This window comes from Pleurodeles waltl, chromosome 7, assembly GCF_031143425.1.
Source record: "Pleurodeles waltl isolate 20211129_DDA chromosome 7, aPleWal1.hap1.20221129, whole genome shotgun sequence".
Classification (NCBI taxonomy): Eukaryota; Metazoa; Chordata; class Amphibia; order Caudata; family Salamandridae; genus Pleurodeles; species Pleurodeles waltl.
The window spans coordinates 756149993-756171001 of record NC_090446.1 but is presented as its reverse complement, the minus strand read 5'-3'; positions in this window follow the sequence as shown (position 1 = coordinate 756171001).

Below are 21009 nucleotides of genomic sequence, written 5' to 3'. Positions count from 1 at the left end.
GTAATGAGTGGTGAGAGCATTGCGGCTGGTCGTCGCTGTAGCGTGTGGAACCTGCTGGGTTTTTCAGGCAGTCATTGCTGGAGATTTGTGTTTGCAGTCGCTGCAGGTGGTTGATGCTGTAGCACGAAGTGCAGATGTCAATGGTATTCACTGTACTTCAAAGAGTAGGGTTCACCACAGTTTCATGGTGCCCACTTTGAAGTGGAAGAAACTTACAGAGTTTTACCCTTACAAAAGTATTTCTGCCTCTCTGTCCTGTCCTAGTCTGTCTGCTGGCACAAATAGGCTAGTGCATGGTCTGACACAGTTTAAACCTGTGGAGTAGGTCCTGCTGGGGAGTACTGGAAGTGTCAGGTGCAATCACTATGCACAATCAGTGGAAAGCCACTACATGAGTCCAAAAAAACATGTCATAGTGTTTAATGTTTTCTGTTCCAACAGCACACTGACACCCCTTCGCCCCTCTTTATAGGGCTCCTCATACAAGAGAAAAAAGACACATTCATAAGCTTGACAGGCACAAAGGTGTTTCAACAACTGCAGTTTTTAAGATATAGGCCTCAGAGCTGTTGTATTCCCACATCCTGCTCCTCTTTCATTTCATCCATTCTTCCCATCACAACTAGGGGTTTCTCTGATGTTGGTGGTAACTTGAGGGCTTACGAATTGTTCATCCTGGGAGCTCCACAAACAAGTGACCATCAATTACCACCTACCTGCGCTGTATTCCTTCTGCATCTCCACTGCCTCACCTTGTCTTCCACAGGGAACTGTCCCATTAGAAAAGCTTACATGGGATAAGAAGGGGAACTCCAAGAATGTCTTACAATACACATATGTGTACCTGGTGGGTCCATCCAACAATATCCAGCTTCCTTATGCCCCCTCACAAATGTACGGATCTGAAACAATAACTGTCTCAAAGTGTCAACCCACATTGTGTCCATCAATATAAACAAAGTGCTACCTTCTCCCTATTTTCATTCAAAGAAGGCAGAAGTGACAGGACGGTACTGTATGCCAATGTGACAAAGTCTCTTTTCTGTTTAAAGTTCTGCCTTTTGCTTCCATTAAATACCAGGCTCCTGATGCAGAAGAAGCTGGGCAATGAGACAGATTGTTAACAGAGCAAGCAGTTATCCATTTTCGTGACTGAACATAGATATGTAGTGACTTGTGCACCAAAGAAATATCACAATCATGGACATTAGCTTTCAGATTTTTGTTTTGCCTCCATTAGGCACAATAGAGTCCAGTAGGCACAATAGTGTACAGTAAACAACTGTTAAGAGGGCATATGCGCACCTTCCCAAATAAATGTGTATTTCTAGTGAAGTCAATGGCATTTACACCGTAACACAAGAAAATGTGTCATCTTCCCTTGGATTGAGGGTTACAGACTTAGATTACCCCAGGGGCAGTTTCAATGCTCGTTTTCCCAAGGTGCAATATTTGTACTGGACAGGAACTAAGTTGGTTTAGCAATTGATTTTACTTTTTCCCCCCATTTAGGGACAACTGCATTTCTTCATTGAAAGGTCTAATAGCATCAGCCAAACACTGTTTGGGGAGGGGGTTAAAAGTTGCTCTTTTTATCAATATACCTCCAAGTATGTGATTTACGTGGCAAACTGGTAAATACCTTTCTCTCACTCACAGCTTATGAGTGATGCAGTAGTATAAACAAATGTGCTTGCTGGAGCATTTTCTACCTCCGTAGGAATCAATGCCCAATGAGGTCAACAGATCTTTGGACCCAGGGTAAGGGTGTAGAAAACTTGACAACAGATCTCAATACTAGCCAATTCAATTACACATCATGACCCATTTGGCCACACAAGGAAAACTCCAGTCAGGAATAAGGTTAAGGGGTTTTATTATAAACTTTAGCTCAAAGTGATAAAGACAATCAAGAGTCGTCTTCTCTGGGACGGGGAAACATTTCTAAGTCTCAGCAAGGCATTTCAAAGGGGCAAGGGTATAGAGGACAATTCCTCTCAGACTCCAAGGGGTTCAGCAAGCTGGATAAAGGGCAATAGGATTCTGTTTTCTCTATTCTGAGATTCTTCTGACTTCAGTCCAGCTGGGGATCGGTATATTAAGGTTCATAGGGCAAGATGATTTGTTGCCTCATCCGTCCAACTGACGTTGGAGGGGTAACATCCAAAACAAATCGATTATGCAAGTCCAACTTGAAACATTGATATGGTTTCCCAGGTTTGCCATGAGAACGTTGTCTGTCTGTACTCTTCCATGCAAGGTTGCAACAATTATATAAATGGTTAGTCGTAAATGTTTCATCCTCAAGGACAGCTTCCTAAACTATGTATAAAACAATAAACATCTATTACCAAGCAAGCATTCTCATGGGAGCAAAATCTGGAAGAAAGGCCCACGTTAGCAAGATGATTTGTCATTTTCTGCACAGTCACAAATACAGTGCCTAGCAGGCCTTGCTTAGGCTAATGCAAGTGAATTAAAACAGCACATTATTACATTCAAATAAATAATTTTAAGATGCAAATTATAAATTCAAAATTAATAAACTTTCATTAGCATTCAGGTTACAGTAACTTCAAACAAAGGGACTCTATCATTACATTTCTTTTAATGTGGCGCAGAACTACATTTCTCTATTTTTGCACACAAATTTAAAATACTTTTCATCAAAAATCTAATATTGATTTAATGCAAACTATTAGTTTAGACTCTAAAATATAACATAATGACATATTAATTCCTGAAACATAATTTAATCTCAATACCACATATGTTTCGAAAACTAGTCTAAGATGAATGCCCACTAATATGGCTTCTCAGTGTATCACATTACAATAAATCTATTAGTACTTTGACTATCATAATGCATAAACTGTCACGTATAGATGATCACTGTCATGAAGGACAGTACGAAGATTTCTGCTACGTCAGTCCCCCAACCGGTGGCAAATGAAGCAATCACAAAATATTCCAACTCTCATTTTCAATGAGACAGCTCAAAATTTTAGAGGTTGCTCCAGGCAATGTCTTTTGGACGCCTCAGCTCTTTTCTTTTTCAGCTTCCTTGATTTCCAGCTACTGAATGTACTTCAACTTTCTCCCAATTTTGTAAAACTATTCCCTTTTCTATTTTAGTCTTCATTGCTCTTCTCTTTTCTTCAGCCTGTCCAATGAACTCCTTATGTACTGTGGTGAGAACACAGGTCAGAGTATTTTTGTGGGCATAAAATGTGCCAAATGTCAGATTATGGCACAAAGAAATCTCCCACTGTGTCAATGTTTTACATCTTTGTAATGTTGCTTGTATGTTTCATGATTGGGACAATTGAAAACACGAGGTCATAAATCGAGTAACAATATTGAAAATACTCCTGCTGATCCAAAAGAGTAAGTAACAGGTCACAGTAAATTCCATAGGTTAGGGGTAAACTATAGCCTGTAATTCACTCACTTACTGATGAAGGCAACTGTGTGCACACGTAACAGTCTCTAGCATCCACGGTACCTACATACTCATACAAGAGCTTATAATATACATTTGTGGATAAATCACCTCGGGAAGCATCAGTGTGTAAGTACTTCTCATAACTGATAATTGATCTGATATTAGATTTACTAAACTCTTTGCAGTCTTTTTAATTTGTGAACAAATCAAAATCAAAAATAGCATCTTTAAAATGTTCAAATTATTCACAAAAAGTTCCTTGGTCTTCTGTAAAGTTCATCAGGAGTTTTCTCTACTTGAAAATATTCAAAAACCTCTAACTGTAAGTTCAAATATCTCTAATAAAAACACAGTTCGTAATCACTAATAATCACTTCCAAAACGTAATGCCTTTGCTCATCAAGCAGCAATGAGATTTCAAAGTTCAGCTGCACCACAAGCTCTAACTCAAGAATAGTGAACTGGATTAGAATTGTTAAAGCAAAACGTTACAAACTCCTTCTCACAGTCATTGGCGGCAAAAAATGTGTATTCAGGTGCAGAGAATTTTCAGCCTGGTGCTCTTTCCCTCTTTGATCTTCGATTTACTTGACCCTCAGCATCACTGTCTCTTTGACTTGACTCTTCAGTCTCCTCAGTAATTGTCGGGGGCACTTGTACAGCTGGACCGGTAAGCTCACGTGGCCAATTATCTCCCGGTACAGCTCTGGTTCTTCATCAGCATCCAAGCCCCATGAGTCAGCTGATTGTGTCTCAACCCTTCTGTACCAACCACTGATGTTGACCTGCTCAGACCCCCCTCAGATTGTATTTGTGCTGTAGCAGCCACAAGTCCAGGCCCAACAGCTTGACTAACCTGATCCCTCTCGCTCACTGTAACCAGCCCTTCTAGGACAGGTGCTGTATCATCTAGAGGACCTGGAACTTTGCAAGTATGGCTCACATGTACCCAGTTAGGGAGACAAGCACACTTCACAGCTTTGAAAGTTATCAAAACCACCTGGTAGGGACCCTTCCAAAATGGTTCAAAGCAGGATTTCCTTATATGTTTCTTCACCAACCCTGGAAATAGGTCATGGTAAAGCTCCTGCTGTGGCTGTACTGTAGCATCTCCCACCTTATGAGATAAAGAACGGATCGTGTCAGCCAGTTCCTTTGCAATAATTCAGCACCAAGTCATCTGTAATGTTCACAAGCATGTTTGCAGGCACAGCTGGGAATCCCACGGCTCTTCCCTTGATGATTTCATGCTGGGCATGCTGCACATACTCATCAAGACAAGAGGCATAGCTTCTGGCCATTTCAAAGTGGTGGATGCACATACTTTCACCAATCTAGACTTCAGAGCACCATTAACTTGCTCCACTAGGCTGGAATCCTCAAGTCTGTAACTGTAATGTAATACTTGATCAACCTTTAATGCCACTCATGATAATTTCAGGACTTCGCTGTTGAAGTAAGTTCCTCAGTCTGACTCCAGAGAAGTCGGGAAGCCGCATCTAGGAATCCAGTCTCTAAGTAACAGCTTTGCTACTGTAAGACTGCCATTTCTCCTGGTCGGGTAGTCTTTAACCCAACTAGAAAAAATGCATACAATGAGTAAGACATATCTGAGTCCACTGCATACAGGTAGCTCTATAAAATCCAGCTGCATCCTGTTAAACAGTCTTCCTGATCTGCCTATGTGACTCAACATAACTACTGTGCTTTTTCCTATATTCATCTGCTGATGTGACACACCTGTGGCACACAGCTTCTGCAATCACTCTGAATCTGGGATTGAACCATTTCTGTCTAAATGTTCTAATCATGGCATCTCTATCTATATGTTCCTGTCCATGATATCGTCTAGCCAGGGTGACAACAAACTATTTGGCAACACTGCTGTTCAATTACTTGAAAAGCAAATATAATCCTCATTTCTCTTGACACAACCTTTTCTAACCCAACTGTTCCTCCTCTGTCACTTCTTCCTGCAATCTTTTAACTTCCTCCCAAGTGTCAGCAGCAGTTAAAAGGAAGTTTTGACGTGTCTCATCATTGGTATCATTGTTTCACTCTCCATTAAAGAAGGCACAGCTTAGGGCACAGTATCTTGCCACCTCATTAGCATATGTATTTCCCAAAGTTACAAAGTCAGTAGATTTTTATGAGTGGCACACTTGATGACAGCACTTTTTGCAGGCAGCTGTAATGCATTCAAAATATTATAAATTGTATCTCCATTGTATGTAGGGGATCCAGAGAAGGTCATGAAACCTCTCTGGGACCACTACTATGCGAAGTCATGAATAACATCAAATTCATACTGACTATCAGTGAAAAGTGTCATTTTCAGCTGTTCAGAAACACAGCTTGCTCTAGTAAGAGCAACCAATTCAGCTATTTAAGCAGAAAAGACTCCTCGAAGCCAGGAGACTTCACTCACACCTCAGACTGTTCAAACTTCATAACCAGTTCTCAGGGTACCATCTTTATGTCTTAAACAGGAGCTATCAACAAACATGGCATAGTAATTTTCAGTTAGGTGAATGTCTTGAATGTCAGGTCTCAAAGTGGAGCACAATTCAGTCACATTGAGACAGATTTGCTCAACTTCATCCACACATTCATTGGTCTTTTCAACAGGTTAGGCAACAGAGTAGCAGGATTCGGAATTGTACATCTCTTGAGACTGCCATTTGATGCAGCAAGAATGTCCTGCTCATATTGGGTGTGATGCGCACTGGTGACATACAGGGTCTTGGCTCGGGTAACAATATTTTCATGGAATTGGGATCAAAAACATTCTTAGGGAGACCCAAAACAATGCATTTGCACTGTTCAGTGCTGTCGCTCAGGGCTGCAATCACCTTCAAACAACCAGGCAGTTCAGAGGCCACAGGATCAAATGTGGCAGAAAAGTAGGCAACAGGCTTGTTTGCATTTCCATGCAACTGAGTGAGCACATTCATCCCTCTCACAGCAAAACAAAAGAACACATTTGTTATAATCAGGCATTCCCAGAGCTGGGGCACAACACAGGCTTTCTCTCAGCTCTATGAAGGCACATATGCAGTTATCTTTCAATGGTACTGAATCAGACATGTGTGTCAGCCTCTGAAAAGGTTTGGCCAAAAGGGAAAAGTTGGAAATCCACTGGCAACAGTAGTCAACCATTCCCAGGAACATTCAGACTTCTTTCTGAGTGTCAGAGGGGCTCATCTTCATAACTGCAGAGATTCTTTCTTGTGACACTTTCCACACACCTTTCTGTTGAATGATGTGAACTAGGTATGGGACGTCTTTCTTGCAATACTGTAATTTTGCTGGGGAAACTCTATGTCCTTTTTCTCCTAAATGATACAGGGGAACAATTGTCTCTCTCCTGCATGCTTCTCGAGTGTTCGATGCCACATGTAAGTCATCAATATACTGGACAAAGACTGAATGAGGATTTTAAGTGACTCCAGATTCTTTTTTAAGATCTGATAAAAAACGAACGGACTCTCAGTAAACCCTTGTGGAACGCAGCACCATGCCAAAAGAGGGCTGTCTGATTTGAAAGCGGAGAGATATTGTCTTTCCTCATGCAACAGTATGGAGAAAATTGCTTGACATAAATCAATTACGGTGAACCATTCTGCTTCACATGGAAGTACCACGGGACAACACGGTATAACAATGTCATTAATTTTTCTTAGGTCCTGGGCTATGCAGTACTTTCCACTGGGTGTTTGCAATCCTGTAATGGGAGAGTTACATGGACTTCCCATTATCTCCTTCAAAATCCCTTGTTCAATTAGTTTATCAGAGGATGTGAGAAAGTACCTCTTTTGATATGGTTAGTCCCCTACTTGTTGCCTGGTGTTTGATGTGGTTTCAACATTGTTAGTGCCCAGGCCCATTGCTAACTAGGTTCTCTGGGCCAAATCTCATTCCCAAAACTGTTGTGATGCATTGGCACAATCAGCAACACCTTTATCTGCCACTATATGTCCCTAGTAAATGGTACAAAGCTACCCATGACATGGGGCACTAAGGGTAGGCCCCTGAGGGCAGCAGCACAGATTGTGCCACCCTCAGGGACCATACATCCAAGTGCACCCGGTACTGCCATTGCAGGCTGAGTGTCCTGGTGCAATCCTAAAAGGAAAATTCATAAGGCTCCCAACCTGTGTGACCTGTCCACTACACAGTGAATGCAATATAGGTGAGCCATACCTCTGACAGGCAGGCATTCCAGGCCTAAGGCACAGTGCACTATAATGCATGTGTGGGAATAGATGCATGAGCAATATGCCCCTATTGTGTCCTTTTCAAACCTGGGAAATAGTAAGTGAACAGAGCAGCCATTTAAATACATGCACTCAACACTGGTCTGTATGAGTTTCACAGCTACATGATGGCCACTATCAACCCTGGGTTGTTTGATATCAAAAAACAAAGAATAATACATCCAAACTGATGACAGTATTGGATTTATTGCAAATAATATCCAGGGGTCACCTTAGAGGTGGCCCCTGCAAAAGCTAATTAACCCTGGCATGGTTGCTGGCCGGTCACAACCAGCCTGCAACCACAAGACAAGACTCTAGAAACCTGGGGTGAGAGCCTTTGTTCTGGGTTCAGAAAACAAAGCCCTTCCTTGGCAGAGGTGTTACACCTCCCCCAGGAATGTAAACTGCCATGCCAGTGAGCTTCAGTGGGGTGCTTGCCCTTGAAACTCGACCCCCAGCCCTGCTGCCAGCAGCAGATGGCTGCCCCCATAGCAACCCCCCACTTTTGGTGGGAGCAACGGTGGGAAAATGCAAAAAGGACAGCAGGAGTGGCAACCCCAAGCCTGTATCACCCCGAAGGTGTTGCATGCGAGGTGACCACTCCATTTCATTTTCCTCCATCTTGCATGGTAGGAAAATAGTCAATCAGGGATATGGATGTGACCTCTGACTACAGGAAGTCATCACATAGTGGGTGTAGCCACCCTGTGGTAGATGACACATAGGTCACTACTAGGGACTCCCCTAAAGCCCACCAAATGCAGCATTTAGTGGGCACCCTAGACTGGCAGATCAGGTTCCAAGGACACAAGAATGCCAGCAATAAAAAAGACCCACAGCTCAAGAACTGCATTTCTGCTGCACTAAGAAAAAGGAGCCAAACTCTGCCTGCTGCACCGAGGACTCAACAATCACTGCTGAGGGGTTGCATGGACATCAGATGGACCCTACAAAACCCCAGAGGACCTCTATACTTTTGAAATCAGCCAAAGATCTCCCTCCAGAGTGAAGGCATCACTCCCTCCAACCAAGAAGCAAAGACCAGTGAAGTCTAATTCCTGACTGGCCACTGACCAGACACAGCAGCTGAGCCAAATCCTACCCAATGGACCCAGAGGGCAAATCCTGCAAGTGTGTCAGGTTTGGTGGCACTGTGCCCTCTAGTGGCTGAACCATGCAATAGCCAGTGGCACTGGACACCCAGAAGAAAAGTCCACTCTGGCTCTCAGAGGGCCAGAAGCAAGCTCCAGTCTAGGACAAGAACTAGCCCCCAGATTGGCTCTGCTGACCTGCAATCCACCTTCAAAGTGACCTGCCTCCTGGTTCCCAGGGCACCTTTGTACACAGCTCTTGGTTCACCTACCTGCTCTGCACCCGGCTTCCCTGGGCTCTGCACCAGAGAACCAGCTGTGCTCTAAAGGTCTCCCACCCCTTGCGAACTCTATACTCCAAGGGGACCCACCGTACTCACCTAGAAGTCCACTTGTGGAGTGCTTTTCAAAGTGGTCCCCCACAGTGGTACTGCACCAGCTCCAAGGACTTTTCAGCAACTCCTCCCACTGAAAGCAGGAGCCACCCAAATTTATCTGGCTGGTCGACGGGACATCACAACGACCTCAACCTGAAAACAAAAGAAGACATTGGTAAACGCATTGCCTGATTTGTTATGCATTTTTAAAGTTTTCTCCCATTGATTCCTATGGTGTGTAATTATGCACAGAAATGAGACATTTTGTAAACTTTGAAAAATCATAACCTAAAAAGTACTTACCCAATTTTTATGATCTTGGTCTTAAAAATGTTGTAAACATCTGAAGTATTTTTGTAAATTGGTCTCAAGTTATTCATTTGAGTGTGTGTCCACAGTTATTGATACTGTGAGAACAAGAAATGGTTAGCACTTCTCCAAGATTGGCCTAACTGCTCAACCAAGGTACCATAAAAATTAGAGCATTAGGTGGTCTAGTTTTTACCTCTGTAAACCAAGGTGGGATTGCTCGGATTCTCTGCACAGTGCACATCATTTTTGTACACTATATAGTGAGCCAGCCTCCTACAGAGGAGTTAGTCCAGCAATTGTCTTAGTGGTCATATTATGTGGAGGAATCTTTTGGATTCACTGCATTGGGCTTCGCTGTTATTTTTACAGGCTCAACCTCTCTTTTCCTGAAAAATCCAAAACTTCAGGTGTCACGCGGGCATGATTTATATCTTGTTGGTGTTACGACCAATCCACTGTGGCGGAGGTCCCAAATACTCCGTCAAGCTGACGGTGTTTTGCCCGCCGTATTTAGATTTAGAGGTGGAATCCAATGATGCCGATTTGCACTGCTTCACCATCATGACCGCGGGATTCCGCCAACCATACTTAGATAACACAGTCATTCTGGTGCGGTATTAGCAGCGGGCCCATGTTGTCGGGAGTCAGTTCCAGAACCTCTTTAGGATTGTATCATGGCTGTGGCTATTAGTTGGATGCTAGCAGCCCACAACTGATGTATATTGGACAATTATGAACACCTGAAAACTGCTCTATAATACACACCCCATTGCAGACCATGATCCTTTGCTATTCCACTGCAAAAGACCATTTACCATCAGAAAGTGCCACAGAGGAGCCAGGTTTTTTCTGGCTTCATCTCCCTTTGTGCTTCTTGTTACTATTACTTTTCTTAACTTTTTTTTTACTTTGGGGCAAGTAGATTATTTTTCACTTATTCACTATGGCAGGGAGGAGACATCCACGTTTCACAGAGGGAGAATTGTAAGCCATGGTGGAGGAAATTATTAGAGTAGAGCCACTATTCTTTGGAGCACAAGTACAAAATACTACAATTTCTCTGAAAATGCATATGTAGGACAGAATAGACAACAGAGAGAATGCTGTAGTCAATCTGCACACACAGGAAGAAATTAGGAAGAGTTGGAATAATCTGCAGGGGAGAGTCCATTCTCTGGCCTTCAAATTTCACCTGGAGACCAAGAGGTCTGGTGGTGGTTCTCCCAGCCCCCCATTAAAACCCTTTCCTTGGAAGGAAACTGTCTTGCAGATCCTACATCTGAAGGGATGACAGGAATCCCTGGTGGAGTGGATACTGGTAGGTTACACCTATGTATGTGTCACCAATCAGAAATGGAGTCCTTAGCCTTAACATAGCTATTAAGAATGTCTCTAGGCACTTATCAAAACATGTATAGCTAAATGTCATTTTTAAGAATATCTTGTCTTAATCAAATTAGTAGCATTATGCTTGTTAGAAGCTATTTAGTAATAACCAATATGAATTGTTGGATTGTGTGTTGTTGTTCATGGATCACCCCTTACATTTACCTTGTCCTTTGTTGTATCTCAATTCATGTTGTTTTACTTCAAAATACAAGTTCTAAACTCCATACATCTGCACATGAAGGTATAGTGCTTGTAAGTGGTATCCTAACCCATTCACTTTAAACACATATATGTGTACATATTGCAAATGTGTGTTTAATTTTCACTGTATAACTATATATATAGGTATGTGTTACCTGCTTTTTCACAGGTATTGGCAATAGTGTTTACAAATGACTACAACTACCATGATGCCCTGATTTTGTCCCTGAAATACAGTGGAACGTGATGTAGCTCAACCTCCCTTTTCTTCTACATATGGGAAAAGTCAAAAGCTTTATGCAGTTGACATTCACTATTTCATGATATGTATTGAAGTTTCATCTGCTGTGTTGATTTACTATGTTGTCACCTTTTTGTCACTACATTGACTTGATCTACTTGCTTGCGTAAATCATAGTTTGTGGACTCAGAGGGTTCCAACCATGTTCTGTGGCATGCTGATCATAAGTAGTATTGATGCACAAATTACTTTGCAGTGTTTATATGATAACTGTTAGAAATGGGGTCTTTGTTTGACAGTCAGGTTACCCCCTGTTCAAGCAAGGACCCTCACTCTAGTCAGGGTAAAAGAGAATCACCCTCAGCTAACCCCTGCTTACCCCCTTGGTAGCTTGGCAGAGCAGTAGGCTTAACTTCAGAGCGCTAGGTGTAAAGTATTTGTACCAACACACACAGTAACTTAATGAAAACACTACAAAATGACACAACACCAGTTTAGAAAAATAGGAAATATTTATCTAAACAAAGCAAGACCAAAACAACAAAAATCCGACATACACAAGTCAAGTTATGAATTTTTAAAGATTAAACTCAAGAATAGCGCTTAGAAACAAAAATGCTTTAATGAGATGTTAACACGGCATCGTAACGGAGTCGTTTCCAACAAGCCGACACCAGCGGCGCCGGACACGGAGTTGTGTAGATGTCAAAGCCCAGCTCACCTGAGTTCTTGTTCAGTTCTGATGGAGGTTGAAGACAATCCGACCCCACCCTGAAACTGCTTGTTCCAGCACACTAGTTTTTAACACAGTGCACTAAGAACAGAAGCTCAAGGGTAGGGGGGAAGTGGATAAAATAAAAAAGAGAGACAACACCGTTCTTGCGTTTCCACTGTTGAAGTGCTGCACAAATCTGCGGCCCTTTCTGACTTCTGTAGAAACTGGTGACTAATGAAACATAAACAAAGAACAGATAAGTGCAACCTATTCCTAAATGGGTTCCTGACTATCCCTTTATTTATTAGAAATTCTCTTCTAAAAGTACCTCTTGGATCCTGGTCTCGAGTTTCCAGGTTTGGAATGTGTTACTGCTCTGGGATGTGCTTTCTATTACTGTAAAGCTTCTAAAACATTAAACAAATACCGTTATCAGAATTACCAATATCAAACATTCATCTTAATATAACTAAAGCCTAAATTCCCAATAGCAGACTCACTTTTCCCATATCTCCAGAATCTTTTGGAAAACAAATACTGTACTTTTACATCAAAATACAGCATGTAATTTCTGCAAGTCCTTGATTTACTGTTTGCCTTGCTGTTAATGGTTTCCACTGTTCGATTCTTAAAAGTTCCATAAAAAAAAAACAATGTTTGTTTCACAAAGCTCCGCAAGGTATTCTTGCAACAAAGAGCCTGAATCACAATGTTCGTGGAAGGTATCTTGCTTCAAACCGTCCACACACGAATCCAGAAATTGTTGTCAAAGTTCCTTCAGGTAATAAAAAGTTTTGCACTTACTTGTTGCTGGCAAGAGATACTGATCAGTCTAACCTTGTCTTCTTTCTCTTTTGCAGGTTGTTTGTAGGAGAGAGGCTGAGGCAAGGAGGAACCGGAAACCAGAAGAAGGAAGAGCCAGCAGCTGCGCCCAGTGAAGCCAATGAAAGTCTGTAGAGAGCAGGAGTGCCAGCGCCGAGGGATCTGTTCTCAGGTAAGCGGGAGGTAGACGAGCACAAGCACTGGGTGAGGCTCGGGGGCTGCCTTTTATAGACAGGGCTGGGTGTGGTTCGAAGAGCTGGGTGTGGTTTGAAGGGCTGGGTGTGGTCCTCACATGCTGCACATGTTCTTGAAAGGTGAGCAGAGCTGGGTGTGGTTTGAAGGGCTGGGTGTGGTCCTCACATGCTGCACATGTTCTTGAAAGGTGTGCAGAGTTTCAGTTATTATGCAAATGAGTTGAATTAACACATGGCCTAGGGAGGAGTGTTTTAAAGAAGCCTTGGTAAAAGCAAGGCCCAATGTGTAAACAAAACAGCACATTAAACAACATACACAGAAGCCTAAGGGGGGGGGAAGGTGAGATAACAAGAAAGGGTTTGAATAGTAAGTTTAAAAGGGAGCTATTACAGAACCCACTAGTGCAGTGAGAGGGGACATGCTCTTTGCTGTGCACAAACCCTAACAGTTGCCCCCCTCAAAGGCCCTCCTACAGGACGGGGTTTTCCTGGGTTTTTTAAATAAAACCGTCTAATCAGCTGTGGGGCATGTACATATGATGCTGGTTCCCATGAATTCTCAGATTCATCATATCCTTTCCATTCTACTAAATAAAACAGACGTCCACTAATTCTTTTTGAGTCTTTTATGCTTTTCACTTCATATTCTAGATTTCCCTTAATTGGTATGGGTGGAGGTGGTGGTTCAGGTCGGGTTTTTGGGTTGTACGGCTTAAGCAAGGACACATGGAATGTAGTATGTACTGGATATTCTTTTGGTAAATCTAATTTTACTGTTACCGGGTTTACTATGGCAGTTATACTAAAGGGTCCAATGAAACGTGGTTGCAGCTTTCGAGATCCCTCTATGTTTAGGTTCTTTGTGGAGAGCCATACCTTGTCACCAATTTTATACATTGGGGCCTCAGATCTGTGTTTGTCTGCTTGTCTTTTCATGCTTTCCTTGTACTTTAATAAATGTTTCCTGGCTTTGTCTTGTATGTCACCTAACCTCGTTAGTCTATCCGTTACTGTAGGCAACAGGGACTCTTCTAACAAAATGGGTATAGCTCTTGGATGATACCCCTGCAAGAAATAGAATGGTGAGCAAAGTAGAGCTGAATGCTCAGTATTATTATAAACAAACTCCGCTACAGGGAGAGCTTCCAACCATTCACTAGAATAATCAGCCAATAAACAACGTAGCGTTTGAAGTAATGTTTGGTTCAGTCGTTCAGTCTGTCCATCTGTCTCTGGGTGGAAAGCAGTGGATAATGCCACATCTATTTTCAGTTTTTCACATAATTTTTTCCAAAATCTAGAGTTGAACTGGCTCCCTCGATCTGACACCACTTTGCTTGGCAAACCATGTAAACGCACAATTTCCCTTATAAAAATATCGGCAAATTCTGCCGCCGTGGGTAATTTCCGTAATGGTACAAAATGTGCCATTTTAGATAAAAAATCCACTATAACCAACACTGTTGTGAAGGATTTTACAGGTGGTAAGCCTACAATAAAGTCTACGCTCACAGTGTGCCAAGGTTGCTTGGGTGTTGGCATTGGTATTAACAAGCCGTCAGGGGCCTTATGAGAAGATTTATGTCTTGCACAAATTGGACAGGTAGTGACAAATTGCTTAATGTCCTTTCTTATAGTGTCCCACCAAAAGTGTTTTTGCACATTTTCCAGGGTTTTTACCCAACCAGGATGACCTGCCAACGGTGAGGCGTGATGTCAAATTATCACCTGTGTTTGTAATTCAGAGGTGGGCACTAACAGCATGTTGTCGTGATACAATAAACCTCGTTGTATTGTGTTATGGGAATCCTTTAACCAATCCTGAGGTGCTATTTGCATGTGTGCATTATATAGATCTGTGATGAAATCCTTCTGTTGTACTGATGCCAAAAACTTTTGGGGAGGAATAATGGGTTCTCCTATTTTATCTTGTTTCATGTCTGAGGTATGTCCGTATCTAGATAACACATCAGATTGAATTTGTTGTGCACCTGGTCTATAGGTTATAACAAAGTCAAATGTGCTAAAAAAATTTAACCAGCGCATCTGACGTGGTGTTAGTGCTTTAAGTGATCCAAAAAACTGTAGGTTCTTATGGTCAGAAAAGATTGTAACTGGGTACTTGGCTCCCATTAAATGATGCCTCCATTCTGAAAAGGCTACTTTGATAGCTAGTAGTTCCCTTTCAGCCACAGTGTAATTTTGTTCAGCTGGTAATAACTTTTTGGAATAGAAGGCTATAGGATGTAACTGGCCATCTACTATATCTCGTTGAGAGAGAACTCCTCCTAAAGCTACTTGTGAAGCATCCGCTTCAACAAAAAAGGGCAAGTCAGGATCAGGATGTTTCAGAATTGGGGCTGAAGTGAACTTTTGTTTTAGGAGTTGAAAGGCGTGTGCCGCCTCATCAGTCCAAAGAAATCGTTGCCCTTTCCGCAACAAGGTAGTTATTGGGGCCGCAATGTCTGCAAAATGTGCAATAAACCTCCTATAAAAATTGGCGAAACCCAGAAATTTCTGAATATCTTTTACAGAGGATGGTTCTGGCCAATCAGCAATAGCACTGATTTTCTTTACATCCATAGTTATTCCTTGAGGTGACAGGCAGTATCCTAAAAAGTCCACCTTGCTGACATTAAAAGTACACTTTTCTAACTTAGCAAAAAGATGATTTTCTTTTAACTTTGATAATACTGCACGAACATGTTGGGTATGTTCTTCTGAGTTCTTAGAGTAAATGAGGATGTCGTCTATGTATACTATGACACAAACGTACAGGAATTCGTGTAGGACCTCATTTATAAAGAACTGAAAGGCCGCAGGGGCATTACATAACCCAAAGGGCATTACTGTGTACTCAAATAAACCAAACTTTGTCTTGAAAGCTGTCTTCCACTCATCCCCCTCTTTTACTCGGACCAGGTGGTAAGCTCCCCGCAGATCTAGTTTAGTGTATACAGTAGAATGTCTTAATTGATCCAACAACACAGGTATTAGAGGAAGAGGATATTTATTCTTTATTGTAGCCTTATTTAGTCCTCTATAATCGATACACGCGCGCAGGGATTTATCCGGCTTCGGGATAAAAAAGAGTGGAGATGATACCGGAGATGTGGAATGACGGATGAACCCAGACTGTAGTAGGTCATCTAGGTAGGTTCTTAAGTATTTGGTTTCTTCGTCAGTCAAAGCATATACTCTGTTATTAGGTAAAGGGGCCCCTGGGATAAGATCTGATGTGGGGGCAGCACACTAGCCTTTACTGGATCAAAGACGTCTTTAAAGTCAGAATATTCAGGAGTGAGTCTTGGTTCATCTTGTGTAACACTAGCACAGTGTAATACTGTGCTCTGTTCTGTACCTGCTTCTTGATAGCAATTGGTTCTACAGAAAGAGGAATCCAACGTAACAGTTCTATTCACCCAGTCAATTTTTGGGTTATGAGTTGTTAACCAGGGTACCCCGAGAATCAAACCAAAATTAGGAGTATCTATCAGATCAAAGCTAATCACCTCTGTGTGCCCGTTCTGACAGACCATAACAAGTGGACTTGTTTGTTTTGTGATTAATCCAGAGGTCAATTCTGACCCATCCACTGCACATACTGCTTCTGGACAAGGCTTTAGGCACATAGGAAGTCCTAAGTTTTCAGCTAACTTATTATCCACAAAATTTCCTGTCGCGCCTGAGTCCAGTAGGACAGGGAGAGAATGCCTCACTTGGGTAGTAACAATTAAAACGACCTGAATTATGAAATGTCTAGGTATGTGCGGTACCATGAAGGCTGCAGCATTAGAGGTCTGATTAAAATGTTTTCTCGAACAAGTAACCTCTCCCCTTGTCGAGCTTAATCGTTTCCCGATTCAGTTGAGGAGGTGGAGGAAACAGCACCCTTTTGTGGAGTTTTAGGCTTTACTGGACATTCTCTGGCAAAGTGACCTGCCCTGCCACAATATAAACATAATTGAAGTTTTCTCCTTCTTTCTTTTTCCTCTGATGTGAGTGGACCTCTGAGTGTCCCTATTTGCATAGGCTCAGGTTCAGGGAGTTTATTATCTGTGTCTTTCTTCTCGTGTTTAATAAAAGTTAACCGTGATTCCAGTTTGTATTTATCTCCCTTTCTTTCTCCTAGTCTATGTTCTAATTTCACAACTAAATCTACAAAGTCCGAATAGTCTTCTGGCCAATCAACGATATGAGCCAGCGCGTCTTTTAACTCGTCTCTCAAACCTTTATAAAAAAGGGAGACACGCTTTCCTTCTGGCCACTGTGTCTCGGTGAGTAAACGATTAAAACTAGTGAGATAGGTCAATAAATCCTTGTTACCTTGTTTAAGATTTAAAAGCTCATTATCACTTGCCTGCATGAAAGTGTGTTTTGCAAAAAGGCTGGTCATGGTACGTTTAAATTGATTCCAATTATGGAGGATGGGATCATCTCTATCCACGAAAGGAATTGACCAATTGGCTGCTGTGCCACCCAAATAAGACAAGACGAATGCCACTTTCGCAGCATCAGTAGGGAACTGTTGTGGCTTACAAACGAAGTGTAATTGACATTGATGGATAAAAACATGGAATTTGTTACTATCTCCATGAAAACGTTCAGGTGCTGCTAAGGGCACAGCATTAGGAACATTAACAGTAACCTCAACTGGGGGAGGCAAAGTTGTATGTTTTGATGGCGCCCCTGTCTCTGAGGTGGTTTTAAACAAAGGCGTAAAAGCTGTGTTCCACTGAGATCCCCTAAATTTATACCTGCTTAAATCCTGTTTTAAAGAGGTATTCTCCATCTTTAATCTCTCTATTTCCTCTTGCATATGTTGTAAGATGCCAGACACTGATTCATTATGAGCCAAGTCCTCATTTAGGGCCTGCGCCATATCCGTGACGTCAATGCCCTCTATTTCTTCCCCGGTATTCATCGTCCACCAGAACTGAAATTTTTTAAGTCTTGTGCTTCTGTCAAAGCCCAGCTCACCTGTGTTCTTGTTCAGTTCTGATGGAGGTTGAAGACAATCCGACCCCACCCTGAAACTGCTTGTTCCAGCACACTAGTTTTTAACACAGTGCACTAAGAACAGAAGCTCAAGGGTAGGGGGGAAGTGGATAAAATAAAAAAGAGAGACAACACCGTTCTTGCGTTTCCACTGTTGAAGTGCTGCACAAATCTGCGGCCCTTTCTGACTTCTGTAGAAACTGGTGCCTAATGAAACATAAACAAAGAACAGATAAGTGCAACCTATTCCTAAATGGGTTCCTGACTATCCCTTTATTTATTAGAAATTCTCTTCTAAAAGTACCTCTTGGATCCTGGTCTCGAGTTTCCAGGTTTGGAATGTGTTACTGCTCTGGGATGTGCTTTCTATTACTGTAAAGCTTCTAAAACATTAAACAAATACCGTTATCAGAATTACCAATATCAAACATTCATCTTAATATAACTAAAGCCTAAATTCCCAATAGCAGACTCACTTTTCCCATATCTCCAGAATCTTTTGGAAAACAAATACTGTACTTTTACATCAAAATACAGCATGTAATTTGTGCAAGTCCTTGATTTACTGTTTGCCTTGCTGTTAATGGTTTCCACTGTTCGATTCTTAAAAGTTCCATAAAAAAAAAAACAATGTTTGTTTCACAAAGCTCCGCAAGGTATTCTTGCAACAAAGAGCCTGAATCACAATGTTCGTGGAAGGTATCTTGCTTCAAACCGTCCACACACGAATCCAGAAATTGTTGTCAAAGTTCCTTCAGGTAATAAAAAGTTTTGCACTTACTTGTTGCTGGCAAGAGATACTGATCAGTCTAACCTTGTCTTCTTTCTCTTTTGCAGGTTGTTTGTAGGAGAGAGGCTGAGGCAAGGAGGAACCGGAAACCAGAAGAAGGAAGAGCCAGCAGCTGCGCCCAGTGAAGCCAATGAAAGTCTGTAGAGAGCAGGAGTGCCAGCGCCGAGGGATCTGTTCTCAGGTAAGCGGGAGGTAGACGAGCACAAGCACTGGGTGAGGCTCGGGGGCTGCCTTTTATAGACAGGGCTGGGTGTGGTTCGAAGAGCTGGGTGTGGTTTGAAGGGCTGGGTGTGGTCCTCACATGCTGCACATGTTCTTGAAAGGTGAGCAGAGCTGGGTGTGGTTTGAAGGGCTGGGTGTGGTCCTCACATGCTGCACATGTTCTTGAAAGGTGTGCAGAGTTTCAGTTATTATGCAAATGAGTTGAATTAACACATGGCCTAGGGAGGAGTGTTTTAAAGAAGCCTTGGTAAAAGCAAGGCCCAATGTGTAAACAAAACAGCACATTAAACAACATACACAGAAGCCTAAGGGGGGGGGGGAAGGTGAGATAACAAGAAAGGGTTTGAATAGTAAGTTTAAAAGGGAGCTATTACAGAACCCACTAGTGCAGTGAGAGGGGACATGCTCTTTGCTGTGCACAAACCCTAACAGTAGACCCCCAAGTACAGTACCTTTGGTGAAGAGTGAAAACAAGCCGATGCGCGAAGTCGGGGATCGCGGCGTCTGTGCGAAACGTTGAATCTGTGTACTTCGAGCGGCGTCGGTCACGACGTGGTGCAGCGTCTTCCACGGAGTCGGGAACTTCAGTGGGGCTGCTGCGGTGTCGGGCCTGCGAAGAGCGTCGCGTTCCAGCGAAGGTCACTGCGTCAGGTGCAGGCGGCGTTACCGGATTCGGCAGCGGCGTCGGTTCGAAGTCGTCTGAAGTCGATTTCCTTGGATTCCACCAGCTTTCCTTTCAAGGGCCCAGGGACTGGATAGGGCACCACTTGTCAGAGCAGGAGTCTCTCCAGAGACTCCAGGTGCTCGCAGAGAGAAGTCTTTGCTGTCCCTGAGACTTCAAACAACAGGAGGCAAGCTCTAATTCAAGCCCTTGGAGATTTCTTCATAAGATGGAAGGCACACAAAGTCCAGTCTTTGCCCTCTTACTCTGGCAGAAGCAGCACTGCAGGAAAGCTCCACAAAGCACAGTCACAGGCAGGGCGGCACTTCTACCTCATCTATCAGCTCTTCTCCAGGCAGAGGTTCCTCTTGGTTCCAGAAGTGTTTCTAAAGTCTGTAGATTTGGGTGCCCTTCTTATACCAATTTTAGTCTTTGAAGTCACCTTTCTTCAAAGGGGACTCACACCTACTTGTGAAATCCTGCCTTGCCCAGGCAAGGCCTCAGACACACACCAGGGGGTTGGAGCCCGCATTGTCAGAGGCAGGCACAGTCCTTTCAGATGAGAGTGACCACTCCACCCCTCCCTCCTAGCAGAGATGGCTAATCAGGAAATGCAGGTTACACCCCAGCCCCCTTTGTGTCACTGTCTAGTGCGAGGTGAAAAACAACCCAACTGTCAAACTGACCCAGACAGGGAATCCACAAACAAGGCAAAGTCACAGAATGGTTTAAGCAAGAAAATGCTCACTTTCTAAAAGTGGCATTTTCAAACGCACAATCTTAAAATCAACTTTACTAAAAGATGTATTTTTTAATTGTGAGTTCAGGGACCCCAAACTCCACATGTCCATCTACTCTCTAGGGGAATCTACACTTTAATCATATTTAAAGGTAGCCCCCATATTATCCTATGAGAGAGACAGGCCTTGCAACAGTGAAAAATGAAATTGGCAGTATTTCACTGTCAGGACATATAAACAACATTACTATGGGGGTTATTCTAACTTTGGAGGAGTGTTAATCCATCCCAAAAGTGACGGTAAAGTGACGGATATACCACCAGCCGTATTACGAGTTCCATAGGATATAATGGACTCGTAATACGGCTGGTGGTAAATCCGTCACTTTCCGTCGCTTTTGGGACGGATTAACACCTCCTCCAAAGTTAGAATAACCCCCTATATGTCCAACCTTATCCATACACTGCATCCTGCCCTTGGGGCTACCTAGGGCCTACCTTAGGGGTGCCTTACATGTAAGAAAAGGGAAGGTTTAGGCCTGGCAAGTGGGTA